Here is a 17431-nt window from a genome sequence, read left to right on the forward strand (position 1 = left end):
GGATCAAGATAAAATACTGAAATTTGATGCCTAGGAAATGGTACCAATTGTTATTATGTGAACGGATAGAGCTTGAAACTTGACATTTGGTATGAAAATCAAGGTTGAAAATTAATTTAGATGTAATTTAGGAAATGTGGACTAAGTTTGCGAACTGTACAAAATATTACTGATTTTGGATCATTTTTTAGGGTGCTGGGAGCAAGTACAATTCCAAAATTTGTTATTTAGATAACTGATGGCATCCGTGTTTGACACATGTTGGTAATTTCGAAATTCGTTCTATAAAAGCACGATAAGTTCTAAATGGTACTGAATTTTGTATTGGGTAAAGGGATAAAGCGGGAATCCTCAAATCTGATATTGTGGTCTCTGCTGGTACCATTATTATACGAAAAGTACTAAGTGGCGCTAATTTGCGAAGGGATAGAGCTGGATTACCGAAATTTGATATATTTGTTACTGATGGTGTCTGTGTTTGAAATTTGGAGGCAGTTTGGAAATGAGTCCTATATTTGCACGAAAAGTACTTAATGGTACTCAATTTGGTAGTGGGTGAAGGGATAGGGCTGAAATTCTCAAATTTGATATTGATGACTCTGTTGGTATCTGAAAATATGTACTACAATTGTAAGAAAAGTACTAAGCAGTACTTAATTTGGTACTGGTTGAATTAATACAACTGAAATTATCACTTTTAAGGTCTTTGTGTCTGATATAGAGGTGGTTTTGGAAATGGGTGCTATAATTGTACGAAATGTACTAAGGGATACTAAATTTGGAATAGGGTGAAGAGATAGAGCTGGAGCCCCAAAATTTGATATTTTGTACCTAGAATTGATGTATGAAAATGGTTTTGAAAATGTGTACTATAATTGTACGAAAAGTCGTAAATAGTACTAAACTTGGTATTGAGAGAATGGATAGGGCTAGCATTAGATTGGATCGCTGTTGTGGATAGACGTACTAAATTTGGTGCTGGTTGAATGAATAGTCGTGATTTCTTTATGAAGAATGTTGAGGTCACTGTAGACCTCTAGGTTTTAGATATAGAGATTTTTTAAGTAGTTTTGGACATTTAATGTGGGTCCATTGTGCAAAGATTTTACTGATACAAAGATAAAATGGGAGATTTTGAAAACTTTTTGGTGCGAAAGTAAAACGTTTTTCTAGTATTCTTTTCGAAAATGAAAAAAAAAAAAAAATATGACTGATATATAAAACCACAAAGGTCTGACAATTTCGTACGATGTCCAAAGTTTTGAAAAATAAAATGTTGGTAAATTGAACAAGTTGTGCATTTTGAATACTAAAAAGGCCTAACACGAACTATTGGAACGAACCACCAATTTTGAGGGAGACTTTGCCACTTGCTAGTATTCAATATAGGTAATGCCCCCCACGAATTTTTCACATTTTAGGTATATTGGGTATAAAGGGTAATAACATGGCCAAGAAGAAACTCGCTTCTTTTTTGTTGTTACAATAAAATTTTAGCTTAGTTACGATTCTTAACCACAATACATTTTCTCTGTTATTCAGAAAAAAATATTTATTTTCTGGAGAAGGTTATGAATTACATAGGTTATAAGCATGGAATGTACTCTACGTAACCTTTCGTTGTCTTTGTGAGAATTTGTGGGAACCCAACGCAAAAACATATATCAAGACCCTACTTTTTATTTATTATATTTTAATGATATTGGTACCATACGGGATCTATGGCTCTTTTATACCCTCCACCATAGTATGAAGGGTATATTAAGTTTGTCATCCCGTTTGTAACACCTCGAAATACACATTTGGACCCCAAAAAGTATATATATATATATATATATATATATATATATATATACATATATATATATATATATATATATATATATATATATATATATATATATATATATATATATTGTTGATCAGCGTAAAATTCTATGTCGATTTAGCGATGTCCGGCCATCTGTCCGTCTGAGGAAATAACTGTAGCTTCCGAACAAATTGCAGTAAATTAATAAAATTTTGCTCAAATGTTTGTTATGTCTGCATGTAGGTCTACGTTATGGTATAGCCCACACATAACTCTACCTCCCGATATTCGGTATTTTGATGAATTTATCAACATTTTTCATCGGAATAGTTTCAAATTTGGTATTTGAAGTTCGTAATGGATACTACAGCCTATGACAGAAAATTGTCTGTGCAGGTCTACGTGATTTAGCGAATTTAGCCCCCATATAACGTACCTCCCGATATTCGGTATTTTGATTTTATCTACATTATATATAGACCCTAATATAATTGCTACATTCGGTATTTTTAAGTTTATAACAGTAGTTTTAACGGATTTTCTAGTTTTTGAGAATTGCCAAATTCGTTCCAAATGGTGGAGGATATTCAAAGTTCGGCCCGGCCGAACTTATAGCTTTTTTACTTGTTTCTTCTATACACTCGAAATTGTACAAGGCCTAAACCCTAAAAATGTTGTTGCAAATGCAAATAAACCCTTCTTTTAATTAAGAATCGATAGAAATAACTCACACCCTTTTTTAAAAATCATAGCGCTAGCACAGGTGTTCTTTTCACAAACTTCCGAAAATTGTCCTTTAACATTATTGCTGCTTATTAAATATCCATAATATTCATTAACATTTCCCCACATGTTTAGTGCGGCGATCTTAACCCCAATCATTTGTTGCGATAATGCAGGACAAGGGTGTGTGTACCTAGTGAATTTGGGGTAAATGGTACAATCAGCACTAATGTTTATCTTTTCCAAAATAATAACAAAATATTCTATACACACACCAAGAAACACATACAGTATCTGGCGCACAAACACTTTGACAAACACATACCTTTACAGCTGGGATTTGTAATGAAATCAGTTTAGACATTGTTTACCCAAAAGGAAACAATCTTCCACAACAAAAGGAACACTTGGCGAACGAACCGAAGGTAAATTACAATTTAACACTTTCTCGGGGAAAAGATTTTTTTCTATAACCAACAAGTTTCCAATTGGGGATGGAGTGGGGCTTTTCGGAGTTAACCAGAAAAGGGTTGACATTAATGCTAAAATACTTCCAAGTAGCTTTTTGTTAGACGAAATCTTCTTAACGTTCATTAACAATGGCCAGCGGTAATGTCAAAGGAGAATAGGGGGGGGGGGGTGTTGTAACATTAAAGGCATGAAATACTACGACCATAAATTTACATTCAATCTAAGTGACAATTTTGAAAATCTTTTAAAAGAAACCAACTAAGTATGGGTCTAACATTTGAAAGGTGCAACCAATTTAGAAATTCGTACGAAAAGGCACTAACATTTCTCCATGAAAACATTGTGAGACACAGTTTATTTTTTCCAATAATTACGGGGAAAGACAGCAGATTTTGAAAGTAAAGTAGAGGAAACATTAGAACCCATTATAACCCACAAATACCAATTTTAGACATGCTCATGGGAAATGTGGCAAAAATCATCAAAATACCGAATTTCGGGAGGTACCGTTATATGGGAGCCATACCAAAACGTGGACATAAACATACAATGTTTCGCCACACGAACTAAGACACATTATGACCTACAAATACCAATTTTCAGACAAATCCGTGAAAAAATGCGGCAAAAATCATGAAAATACCGAATATCGGGAGGTACCGTTATATGGGGGCCAAATCGTGAACCAATACATGCACAGGAGCTATAACCCATTATGGCCAACATATATTAATTTCTAGACAAATCCGCGAAGAAAAGTCGCAAAAACCATTAAAATGCCGAATATTGGTGAGGTACCGTTATATGGGGGCTATACCAAATCGTGGACCTATACACGCAATGTTTCGCCAAAGGAGCTAGAACACATTATGATCTAAAAATACCAATTTTCAGACAAATCCGTGAAAAAATGCGGCAAAAATCATCAAAATACCGAATATCGGGAGGTACCGTTATATGGGGACTATACCAAAACGTGGACCCATAATTACAATGATTCGCCACACGAACTGGAACTCATTATGACCTACACCTACCAATTTTCAGAGAAATCCGTAAAAAAATGTGTTAAAAATCATAAAAATATCAAATATGGGGAGGTACCGTTATATGGGGACTATAACAAAACGTAGACCTATACATGCAATGCCTAGCCACGCGAACTAGGACCCATTATGACCTACAAATACCAATTTTTAGACAAATCCGTGAAAAAAAGTGTCATAAAACATCAAAATAAACGAATATCGCGAAGTACCATTATATGGGGACTATACCAGAACGTGGACAGGTATATCTCATTTTCAATACCAACCATCCTAGACACAATACAAATTACCCTGCTTAATTTTGGCGCTATACTTCAAATAATGTGGGCTGTATCGTGATTTCAACAGACAGACGGACAGACAGACAGACGGACATCGTTAAATCCACTTAGAATTTTATGCTGATTATGAATATAAATGCTTTATGGGGTCTACGACGAATATTGAGGCATGTTACAAACGGAATGAAAAAGTTCATATACCCTCCTTTCCAAGTTGGAGGGTATAAAAAGAAGACACGTGTATCGGGGTTTCGAAAGTTTATATCGCAAAGTTACCTTAACAGAGAGGGCGAGTTTCCACACTTTTGGAAATTTGCGGATTTAGATCCCTCGGAATCCGTGTATTTTAGGTATATAGTATCTTCGGCAGTATTGCAGATAAGACCAGTCTATTTTCTTTCTATTGCGGTGTAAGTTCTTGCACTTTTGGAATTTTAATGGCTTTACCCCGAGCTCATTTTTTAATTTTTGCCGAATGGAATATTGCGATATGTTCAGCTCACGAGCAATTTCTCGGGCACTGCGACGCGGGTTTCTATCAAGTCGTTTCTTCAGTTTCGAACCATTTACGCTGATGTTGCCTTTTCCTTCCGTCCACTTCCTTGACGTCGGGCTACGCTACCAGTATCACGGTAACGAGCCATGGTACGAGACACAAAAGATTCATTTACATTTAAATTCTGGAGTGCTCTAACGATAGCCCCTTGTGGTTGTGCAGCCAAATATAAAGAAATCACACTATCACGCTTGAATTCCATTACGAATAACTTTTTTCCTGGAAAATTCTCACCAAAATGTTTTTATACGCTTGTAAACAATATAATGAACTGTGACTGGAATAATTTTAACAGCTTTCGGACTAGTGGCTTAGAAATGACAGCAGTCTGAATTTGGTTGCAGTTTTTTTCATCTCACCCTGTATATGGTACGCGAACCAAGCTATGTTTATCCAAGTAGTTTCAATTTCAGATCATAGGCCAATTTTTAGATGGAAAAAATTCAGTCAAGTTTGAACCGAATGGGTTAATATATAGCTATAAGTAGCATATATACTTTATATTTTTATACCCTACCACATAGTGGTAAGGGTATTATGTCTTTGTGCATTTGTTTGTAAAATGGAGAAAGATGCAATATTATCCGATTGAGATGAAATTTTTCAAACAACATTTGTTTGCCCCAAGGACGAACCCTATTGAAATTGGAGTTAATCAGTAAAAATTTAGATATAGCTCCCATATATATCTTCGTCCGACTTGCCTTTGATTGTGCACCAAACGTGTAATATCAGCTCGAATAGTATGGAATTTTGCACATACAACTAAATATGGCCTGAGAATAAGTCTAGCTCCCATATATAACTTCGTCCGATTTACTTTTTATTGTACACCAAACGTCTAATATTTGCCCTAATGGAATGAAATTTGGCACTTACGACCGAATTGAGTCTAGAAGTTAGTATGCCAAATTTAGTGAAGATCGGTTCAGATATAGCTATAGCTCCCATATATATTGTTCATCCGATTTGTTGTAATTGTTACCCACAGCCGTAATATGCACTCCGTAACAACGATATTCAGGAAAATATATCAAATACATCTCAGAAATATTTTTCCCAAATTTTATCGAGATCGGTTCAGATTTGGATATAGCTCCTATATATCTTTATCTGATTTAAAATAATTTTGCACCTAATGGGCAATACAAGTCCGAATTTAAAAGATACAAATGCTTCCTTTAGTCCTTGAACTTTAAATAATAATTATAGTCATAGCGTGTGTGATTAAATTCTCCCATAAAAACTTTTAATTGTAATGTGGAGATCTACTAAATTAGCAAAGTGGTGTAGGGTATCATAAAGTCGGCCCGCCCAACTTTAGGACTTTCTTTACTGGTTTAAGTCATATATCAGTTCCATCTGAGCCAAAGTCAAGAAGCTTTGACTTTTTTCGGAAGAGCATTTTGAAAAAAAAAAGTTGCTGAAAAATCTCTACGTCACTGCCAAAGGAATATTTTTCAAATGTTCATAAAAATGTTGACGTATATATATTTAAAAAAAAAAAAATAAATGTGAAACCATTTATATTGATGATGATTGTCATATTCTCAAATTACAACAACACAAATAAATCCCTTGTGACACTTTCTAATGGTCGTTCTTTCGCCTCTTTAAACATCCATTAAATTCCCAGAAAAATCCAAAGGCCACAAGCACCCTTCAATGTTTGACGCTTATCAAATGTCTTGTATCAAAATTAAGTGTGACTTTTTTCGGTGGGGTTTTCGAAAAAACCCTCTTCCATTATTTAACAATGACATTGATGGATAATGTATCATTTCGTTCTCCGTAGCATTTTTATTTCTCTACACTTAACCACAATTGTAAAATATTATGCGAAGGAGGCTGCCACCGCCGTACTTACGTACGCATCCAAGTGATGTTGAATGTGGAAAACAAAATAACCAAATAAATTGCATTTATATGCATTCGAATCAAGAGTTCGTTCCCATCCAAAATTTGTTAAGAATCGCCGAATGAATGGATCTTTTGTATGACCACACTGCCTCTTTGTTTGTCTTGCTGCTGCTGCTGCCGTAAAATATTGCCCGACTGAATGAAGAACTGAGGGAGTGAGTGAGCCAGTGAGTAAGCGTGTGGCTGGTTGAGAGTAAATGTAGCTGAATGACTGACCGTCCGTCCGGCCATTGTTGTGATGAATAGTGCGTAAAATTGTTCAATTTATGGCTTTATTACAATTACGTGTTTTGTCTGCACTTTAAAATTGCAAGCATTTAATAAGGGTTGCGGTCTGTAATTTTTGGTATTACGTTGAATGACTTCTTCTCTACATTACACATGAACTTCTTGTGGAAATGCACAGTGGGTGGGAGGGGAGAAAAAGTTATAGTCAAGTTATAGATGATTGTATGTATTCGAAGTTAAGCAACGTTTTTATACCCTTCAACACTATGTGTTGGGGGTACTATAAGTTTAATTGTGCCAAAAATTATGTAACACCTCGATATATTGGTTTCCTACATAGGAAAGTATATATGGATCTTCCTATCTCGCTGAGCTGAGTCGATCTAGCTATGTATGTCCGTCCGTCTGGCCGTCTGTCCATGTTAATTTGTAATCACGCTACAGGTCGCAATTATGGCCCGATCTTCACAAAATTTAGAATGGAGGTGGAGATAGGGTAAGAATAGAACCATATTTCTTTTGGTGATGATCGCATAATATGTAGGGGTTGAAATGGACCAAAAACTGAAAAAATTCCTGATTTTGCACTTGCTCTACAAGTCGCAATTATAGACCAATTGTAGCGGAAGTTAGCATGGGGCTAGATTTTAGGGCTGGGCAGAGGCTTTCCAATTTTGATGGTTATCGGGTTATATTTGGTGGGTGAAATAGACTATAACATTTGTGTTAAATAAAAGTAAATTTTTCCATTAAACCGCGAAAATGTTTAATCCCGGCTAAATCACAAAATTCTGACCGTAACGTAGATACCGATAGAAAATATATCGGCTATTTATAGCGAAATATATACAATGTCTGTATACCAAAGAAGGGGATGTTAGCTAGAATGCTTATATCTTAAGAATGGCTGCACCGATTTTGACAAATTTTTTCAACTCATAATGCCTTCTTGCCATAAAAGAATAAAATCTAAAAATATCGCATAAAAAGATGCCAATAATGATGTTTGTGTAGATTTTGTGATAATTTTTTATTTTTTCATATTTTTTAACGCATGCGATTTTTATACCCTGCAACACTATGTATTGGGGTATTATAAGTTTGATTGGCCCAAAAATTATGTAACACCTCGAAATATTGGTTTCCCACATAGGAAAGTATATATGGATCTTCCTATCTTGCCGAGCTGAGTCGATCCAGCTATGTATGTTCGTTCGTCCGTCTGTCCATGTTAATTTGTAATCAAGCTACAGGTCGCAATTAGACCCGATCTTCACGAAATTGAAAATGGTGGGGTTATGGTCAGAATAGAACCCTATTGTTTTTGGAGATGATCGCACGATATTTAGGGGTTGAAATGTTCCAAAATGAGAAAAAAATCCTGATTTTGCAGTTGCTCTGTAGGCCACAATTATGAACCAATCGACGCGAAAATTAACAAGGAGTTAGAGTTTAGTAGTGGGCAGAAACTTACCAATTTGGGCGGCCATCGGACAATAATTAACGGGTAAAATAGAACGAAACTTTTATGTAAGAAAGTAGGAAAATTTCCACTAAACCGCGAATATTTTCAACCTCAGCCAAATCACAAATACATTAAAAGATCACTTCTGACCATTACAGTGATGCTAATAGCCAAGAAATCGGATATATAGCAAAATATGTACAATATATATGTAAAAGAATTGATCTTATTTCTTCTGCTTATAAATCAAGAACCGCTGGGCCGATTTTCACATTTCCCATCAATTCGGAATGGTCTCTTGACACAAAACGATAAAATCTAAGAAAATCGCGGAAAAATATACCAACAAAAAAGTGAATATCTTTTGTCGATTTTTTCAATTTGACTTACAATTTTGAATTGTAAATTTTCTAAATTTTTACACCTCCCAACACTACGTTTTGAGGGTATTATATGCATATCGTAATTATCGTCCGATCCGAAATTTTGCATGGGGGTAAGGTTAGGGTCAGAATTGAAGCCTATTGTTCTTAAGATGTACATTTTGAGGTGCAAATGGACCAAAAAAAATTAATTTTTTCTAATTTTGTAGCCGCTCTATAGGCCACAATTAAACTAAAACTCTACGATTTCTGATCGGAAGGCCTTTCTATAAATTTCTTTAAACATTCACAAAAGTAAGGAGGACATTATAATTTAAAAAAAATGTGTCCAGGAAAACCATTTTAAAAATAGTATTAAGGTATATTTTTATACCCTACAACACTATGTGTTGGGGGTATTATAAGTTTGATTGGGCCAAAAATTATGTAACACCACGAAATATTGATTTCCCACATAGGAAAGTATATATGGATCTTCCTATCTCGCCGAGCTGAGTCGATCTAGCTATGTATGTCCGTCCGTCCGTCTGTCCGTCTGTCCATGTTAAATTGTAATCACTCTACAGGTCGCAATTATGGTCCGATCTTCACGAAATTTAAAATGGAGGTGGGGCTAGGGTCAGAATAGAACCCTATTTCTTTTGGTGATGATCGCATAATATGTAGGGGTTGAAATGGACCAAAAACTGAAAAAATTCCTGATTTTGCACTTGCTCTACAAGTCGCAATTATAGACCAATCAACGCGGAATTTCGCATGTAGCTAGAGTTTAGGGCTGGCAAGAAGCCTACTCATTTGGGTGGTCATCGGATAATATTTAGCGGGTAAAATAGACCATATCTTTTTTGTTGAAAAAATTCAAAATTTTTCATTAAACCGCGAATATTTTAAATCCCGGCGAAATCACAAAGCCATGACAATGTTACTTCTGATCTTTACATTGATGTTAACATCCAACAAAACGGATATATAGCAAAATATGTGCGATATATATGTTTATCAAAGAAGATATGCTTGAAAAATCTCTTATAAGTCGAGAACGGCTGAACTGATTTCAACAGTTCTCATTAATTCAGAATGGCCTCTTGGCAGGAAAGAAAAAACGTCTAAAAAAATCGCATAAAAATATCTCTCTAAAGATGAAAATATTGATTTTGTAAAATTTTCTCATATTTTTTTCAATTTTGTCATATTTTTGGCATATTTTCATTTTGAATTAAATATTTGGTAATATTTTTACAGCTAACAAAACTAAGTAGTTAGGATATCAGGATATCATATACAGATCGCATTTATGGCCCGATCCTTACGAAATTTTGCATGGAGATAAGATGAGGGTCAGAATAAAAGCCTATTCTTTTTGGAGATAATCGCCATATATTTAGGGGTTGAAATGGACCAAAAAACTGCAAAATTGTCAGCAGGTCGTAATTATGGGGGTTACCGGACATTGGAAAAGCCAAGCAGTTTTGGATGGCCATCCAAAAATATTCAATGTGTGAAGGAGATTGCCAACTTTTGTAGACAAAATACGAAAATGTCCATTCCAGTGACTTTTTGGAGAATTCACAAATACAGGAAAGACGCACTTCAGACTATTTCGTTAACGCAGATTTCGTTGAAGAATATATTCAAATGTCTGTATCTCATGTAGATGCGTTTCAGTCAAAAACCAATAATAAATGTTAATCTTTTGCCACTTTTGAGAGATTATAGGTCTTTGGGAAATATTGGTTCCAGATCTAGGAAGACCATATACGTGCAACATCTACCAATAAATTGGAAAGGAGCAAATTAGTTTAAGTTGCTATTGTTCGAAAATTAGAGAACGAAACCTGATGGTTTTCTTTTATTATTTGTCACAATATCTTGTGGAATTCTTTCGAGTATCTCGCCTATATAAACTGTATCGTTTATTATAGTGTTGTAGGGTATTCAACGGTCGGCCCCGCTCGACTGTAGCCTTTGCTTACTTGTTATCCATAAAATAGCTGAAAAACAATTTTTTTGTGCAGCAGTATCTTGTAAAAATATCCTTAACCCTCTGCAATGTTTGTAAGGCTTTCCTCTTTAAGGAATCACATTATTTTTACTACATATCCATTTTACACCATACCTAAAAAATACAATTTTTTAGTACAAATTCTCAAAGTATCCACGACTTTTTGCGGGAAAGGCCTCGACCTTTGTCCGATTTATTTGATTGGAAAGAATTAAAAAACATGTTTCAGAAAACCACATTTATGGAAAAGCCCCAATTTATTCAAAGACTTTAATATATGTATAACCTAAAATAATATAAAATATCTTATGTCGGATTAGCCTCCATTGTATATTTGAATATATAATCCATTATGATAGGAAAAATACAGCCCGACTTCACTTTTTCGTCATCGTCTTCAACCCAATGTCCCCAAATCTCACCGTGTCGAATATAATGAGAAATGGTTATTTTACCGCTTAACGTTTCTTTTTTCTCCCCAAAAAGATATAATTTCCGATGTGGACATTCGTCTCCGTTTTCATTTTAATATTTTTATTTTAATTTTTCTCCTTGTTGTTGTTGCTATTGTTCGCTGACGAAATAATGAATAATTTTTAAAATAATAACGACAACGGTGTTGATGTCTCCGCTGCACTGAAGGTGATGCTGGAGATAATGATGGTCGTCGATTGGTTGGTTGGCAAATTGGTTGTTGGTGTGGGGGGAGGGGTAATGCGGTGCGGTGGATAAAAGTATGTTGACAACGTTGCGGTTGGCATTTATTTCTCTTTCTCATGTCCTGTAGCTTGGTATTCGAGTTGGTATTGGAGTTGTTGTCGTTGAGCGTTTGGACGAACTGGTTAATTATGGTACAAGTGTGAAAAGCTTTACCGTAAATCAAGATTTGTGTGCGATGTTTATCATATTTCACGCGTTCTCAGTTAACGTTGAAGTGCAATTGTTTCCACAGAGAATAAATATTTTGTGTGAATGTCAGCATATATACGCGAATACTGGTGATATTTTTAAATGGAGTCTTTAAGACAGATGATGGCAATTTTTAATATTTTTACATTGAAAGCCCAGTAAGGTATGGACAAAAGCCGGGCAAGCCTACATCACAATGCATATTTATCAATTCTATCAGTAACAGATATATATTTGCTAGCAAGTGCCCACTATTTCTTCAGCGAAAAGCCCACCTTACAATGTTAGATTCGCTACAGTTCTTGTTAGGCCTTATTAGTACTCACAATTTCAAATTTGTTTAGTTTGAAAAATTTGTTAAATGAAACTTCATACATCGTACCAAATTTTCATACTTGTAGGAATTTATATATTATTCACGTTTTTATACCCTACACCACAAGGTGGTCAGGGTATTATATCTTTGTGCATTTGTTTGTAACAAGCAAAAGGAAACGAGATAAACACATAGTTCCTTTTGATGATCTGCATAGAATCACATTCTGAGTCGATCCAGATGAAATTTTGCACAAATCATTTGTTTCGCCCAAGAACAACCCCTATTGAAATTGGAGATAATCGGTCAGAATTTAGATATAGCTCCCATATATATCTTCGTCCAATTTGCCTTTTATTGTGCACCAAACGTGTAATATCAGCCCGAATAGTATGGGATTTTGCACATACAACCAAACTAGGTCTGAAAATATGTATGCTAAATTTGATCGAAATCGGTTCAGATATAGCTATAGCTCCAATATATATTGTTCATCCGATTTGTTATTTTAGTCCTCCGCAGCCGTAATATGCACTCTGTAACAACAATATTTGATGAAATATATCAAATACAGCTCAGAAATGCATTTGCTAAATTTTATAGAGATCGGTTCAGATTTGGATATACCTCCCATATATAACTTCGTCTGATTTAGCTGTTATTGTGCACCAAATGTCTAATATTTTCCCAAATAGGATGGAATTTGGCACATACTACCGAATTGAATCTAGAAGCTAGTATGCCAAATTTGGTGAAAATCGGTTCAGATATAGCTATAGCTTCCTTATATATTGTTCATCCGATTTGTCATATTTGTTACCCACAGCCGTAATATGCACTCCGTAACAACGATATTCAGGGAAATATATGAAATACATCTCAGAAATATCTTTGGCAAATTTTATCAAGATCGGTTCAGATTTGTATATAGCTCCCATATATATCCAATGGACAATACAAGTCCGAATTTAAAAGATACAAACGCTTCGTCATATTTAGTCTTTTGAACTTTAAATTATAATTATAATCATAGCATGTATGATTGAATACTCAAATAAAAATTTTTAATTGTTATGTGGAGCTCTACTAAATTAGCAAAGTGGTGTAGGGTATCATAAAGTCGGCCCGCCCGACTTTAAGAACTTCTTTACTGGTTCCTTTTTCGGAAAGAATGATGGGAAAATGTTTACCTTTTACACCAAAAGTCCAAAGAATATTTGAAGGATCCGCATCCAATTTTTCTGTTCAACACTATTTCAATGTCTCCATATGTAGACCCTAGAAACCAAGAGTTATTTAAATATCAAATTTCAGAATATCAGCAGTATCTCTTCATCCAATACCAAGTTAGTAACATTTAGTACTTTTCGTATGACTTTAGAATTTTTTTTGCAAAACTATTCAATATCTCAATCATTATAGCAAGCTTTTTTCAGCTTTATCGCTTCTCCCTTCTCTAATACTATTTAGTCCTTTCGTATGATTGTAGTATGCATTTCCAAAACCTCAATTCCAGATACCAACAGAGACTTTGATATCAAACTTCAAGATTCCTGCTTTATACCTGCATCCAATACCTAATTTAGTGTCACTTATTTATTTTCAAAGAATTATGGTACACATTTCCAAAACCACCTTCATATCTTAACTATAGTCACCAACAATGACATTAATATGGAATTCCAGGATATTAGCTATATTCCTTAACCCAATCCCAAATTAACTATTTAGTACTTTTAGTACAAATAAAGAGAGCATTTCCAAATCACCGCTAAATCTCAAACACAGACACCATCAGTAATCTAAATATCAAATTTTGGAATTGTTTACCCAAATTATAGAATTATTTACCCAATAGCTACGCATTTTCAGATTTCAAGCACTATGTTTTCACCCAATGCTAAATTGTACTAAGTATAGTACTATTTATTTATAGTACTATTTCGCACCCTTGTGTTACACATTTCTAAAACCACCACTTTATCTTAAACTAACCACCAAAAGGGATCCTAATACAAAATTCCAGCTTCATCTGTTCACCCTTGGTATAGTGTTTCAAGTATAATACCATCTAGTACAGTTCGCACATTCAGTACACATTTTCAAAACCACTTTCATATATCAAACTTTTTTTTCAAACTCCAAGCTCAGCCCAAATTTCAAGTTTTTAGCTCTATACGTTCACATAACACCAAATGGTACCATTTTAGAAGTTTAGTACCTTTTCACAAGTTTGGTACCATATGTAGCAATATCCTCTCTCCTTACGTTTTATTGTAGCTTCGCTAGGATTTTGAATAAAATTTTAACTTTGCCTCATTTTTCAATCAAGTTTTGCTCTTTCTGACCCAATTCAAGCTCCTTCTCATGGAATTTGTCATATCGAATACGCAATATTTTGGGCCGGTTTTCTAGGACGGTTTTCTACCCCAGGAGAAACTTAAATAGAAAATGTTAGTCAATTCGACTGCAAAATGTGGCTGAGATTCTCGAAATAACCAAAATAAAGGGAACATATATACAAATTTACAAAATTAAAAAAAAATACAAGTAAGCATGGTACAATGATATCAAGGTAGGGCTATGATACCATATGATTTTAATTTTTTTATTTTCTTGGCTTAATATGTCATCTTTATTTGTTTATGTATGTGTTTTCTTTTCAATAACAAAAAAATTGTTCAGAAAACATTCAAATTCGGATGTTTTCAAAATGTTTATTTCATCGTATGCATCGACAAAATCTAGAGTTGTTGTAGCGAAATAATCCTTTAGAGATATATAGAACCTGGTTTTGAAAAGAAGTGTTGACCTTTCATTCAGTTTTCGCGGTTTTCAATTATTTATTCAAAATAAATGCAACAAGTTGTTTGATTTTTTATTGTTTTGATACTTATTCTGACATTACAAGCCAAACAGGTTGACCTCTATACTTGCAATTTTTTCAAAGTTGACCTACCTTCTCTTCATTGTACCATGCAAGTAAGCAAAGGCTATAGTCGTGTGGGGTCGTCCATCTCATACCCTACAACACCGCAATATGTTTGAAGCCCCCTATGTCCAAATCCATTTTGGAAGATTTCACAGATAAATATAATCCAATTGTCATCCAAAACGGTAGACTTCTTTCCTATCCTTAACTCTCTAATTGGCATCTTTTATGCGATTTTTTAGATATTATTTTTTATGCCAAGAGAGCATTCTGAATTGACAAAATTTGTCAATTTGTCGGTCCAGCCATTATTGAGATATAAGCATTCTAGCTAACATCCCCTTCCTCTGTATATAGACATTGTATATATTTCGCTATATATATCCGATATATTTACAATCGGCATCTACGTAAGGGTCAGAATTGACCTGTTTGCATTTGTTATTCAGCAGGGATTAAAACGATTCGCGGTTTAATGGAAAATTTGACTTTTATTTAACACAAATATTATGGTCTAATTCACCCACTAAATATTACCCGATGATCACCAAAATTGGAAGACTTTTGCCCAGCCCTAAGCTCTAGCGCCATGCTAACTTCCGCGTCGAATGGTACTTAATTGCGACCTGCAGAGCAACTGGAATATCATGAAAGTTTTAAATTTTTGGTCCATTTCAACCCCTAAATATTATGCAAGCATTTCTATTCTGGCCCTAACACCACCTCTATTCTGAATTTCGTGATGATCGGGCCATAATTACCACCTGTAGAGTGACTACAAATTAACATGGACAGACATACGGACGGACGGACATACATAGCTAGTTCGACTCAGCTCGGCGAGATAAGAAGATTCATATATTCTTACCTATGTAGAAAAACAGTATTTCGAGGTGTCACATAATTTTTGGCCCAATCAAACAATACATAGTGTAGTAGGGTATAAAAATCCGCTGAATATTTGATTTAAAATTAATAAAATTTTTTAAAAAATAAATACTAAAAAGGCCCATTTTGTGATTCGATAGAGGGTTAAAATTGTCCACCAAAATATCCCTTGTATTGTTATCACTAATATTGCCAAAGACGATATACGCATAACGCCAACATAATCGGATTCAAAAGTATGTTACAGAAAATTACAAATAAGTGGAAAATTATTGAACTTAGGTTAGTTTGTGATGTAAGCTTTCAAAACCTTGATACAAGTGTCTTCGCTTTTAAGTCCTTTATTCGGAATTTCGTGAAGTTATATTTTTTGTGAAATTATTTTTTTTGTACTTCATTTTTTTTTTTTTTTGAATCCCACTTTGCAATTTATGTCCTTTAAATCTGCCGCTAATTTCTGTCCATCGCTACTTCCCCCAATAAAAATCCATTTTTACATAAGTTTATGATTTCGCAAAGCTTTTTCCGCATGTACTTTGTCACCTAGTGACAACTTTACATTCACATGCCGACATTCATCATCGACCACATTATCGTCCCTAGGACATCATTCAAATTTCCATGTACATTTCTCATGTTAGAACCTATGGGACAATCATTAATATGTCGGAGTTGTCTAACCAACCATTTGTTGACAACCCTTGTGGCTCATAAATTTTATTTTATTCCAGGGCGATTTATTTGTTTTGTCATCGTTTTCGGCCTTTGCCATTTACACTGGAAGTGCACACAGGCGATAGAACAAATACGCAGAAACAACAACAACAACAACAACAACAAACAAATAGCACGTCCTTTTTGTTTACAAAGCTTTGCTTTTTCACGACCAAATAAACAATAGATGGACATTTAGCGGTCGTGGGTCATATTTGCATGGAAAAAGAATAAACATATTGTTTTAAATCAAAGAACGAAAACAGAACAGTTTACATGCACGCACACACACACTTACACTAGGCTACAAAGGGCTCAAGTGGGCGAGCCGATAGCTAGGGAAATCCTTTTGTGGGATTTGTTGACCAGCCACACGCTGGCACGCAGTAACAGCCGCCACACATGAAGTGGTGAAAAATTGTCCATAAATCACGTACAATTTAAACTCTAATGATATGCGGACAATAAACAAATAAATACACTTGTCCATGTGTGGGTGTGCGAGTGTGTGTGTGTGTGAATAAACATTTATGAGCTGGCGGCATTAACATATGCTGAAAATGCTCCTATTGCCTTGGGGATATTTTTGTAAAATATTCTCAAAACGAAAAAATAAATTAAATATTTTATAAATAACTGAAAAATAATGTTAGAAGTAGCCTTTTCGTCGTTTTGCTATTTATAAGGGGGGCGGCTTGACACAACTTTATCCGCTTGATGTGTTCACACTAACTCTCTGGAGGACTTCAATGAAAACGAAGAAGAAAGTACAACAGCTGTGCTT

Source organism: Musca domestica, unplaced genomic scaffold (genome assembly GCF_030504385.1).
Source record: "Musca domestica strain aabys unplaced genomic scaffold, Musca_domestica.polishedcontigs.V.1.1 16, whole genome shotgun sequence".
Taxonomy (NCBI): domain Eukaryota; kingdom Metazoa; phylum Arthropoda; class Insecta; order Diptera; family Muscidae; genus Musca; species Musca domestica.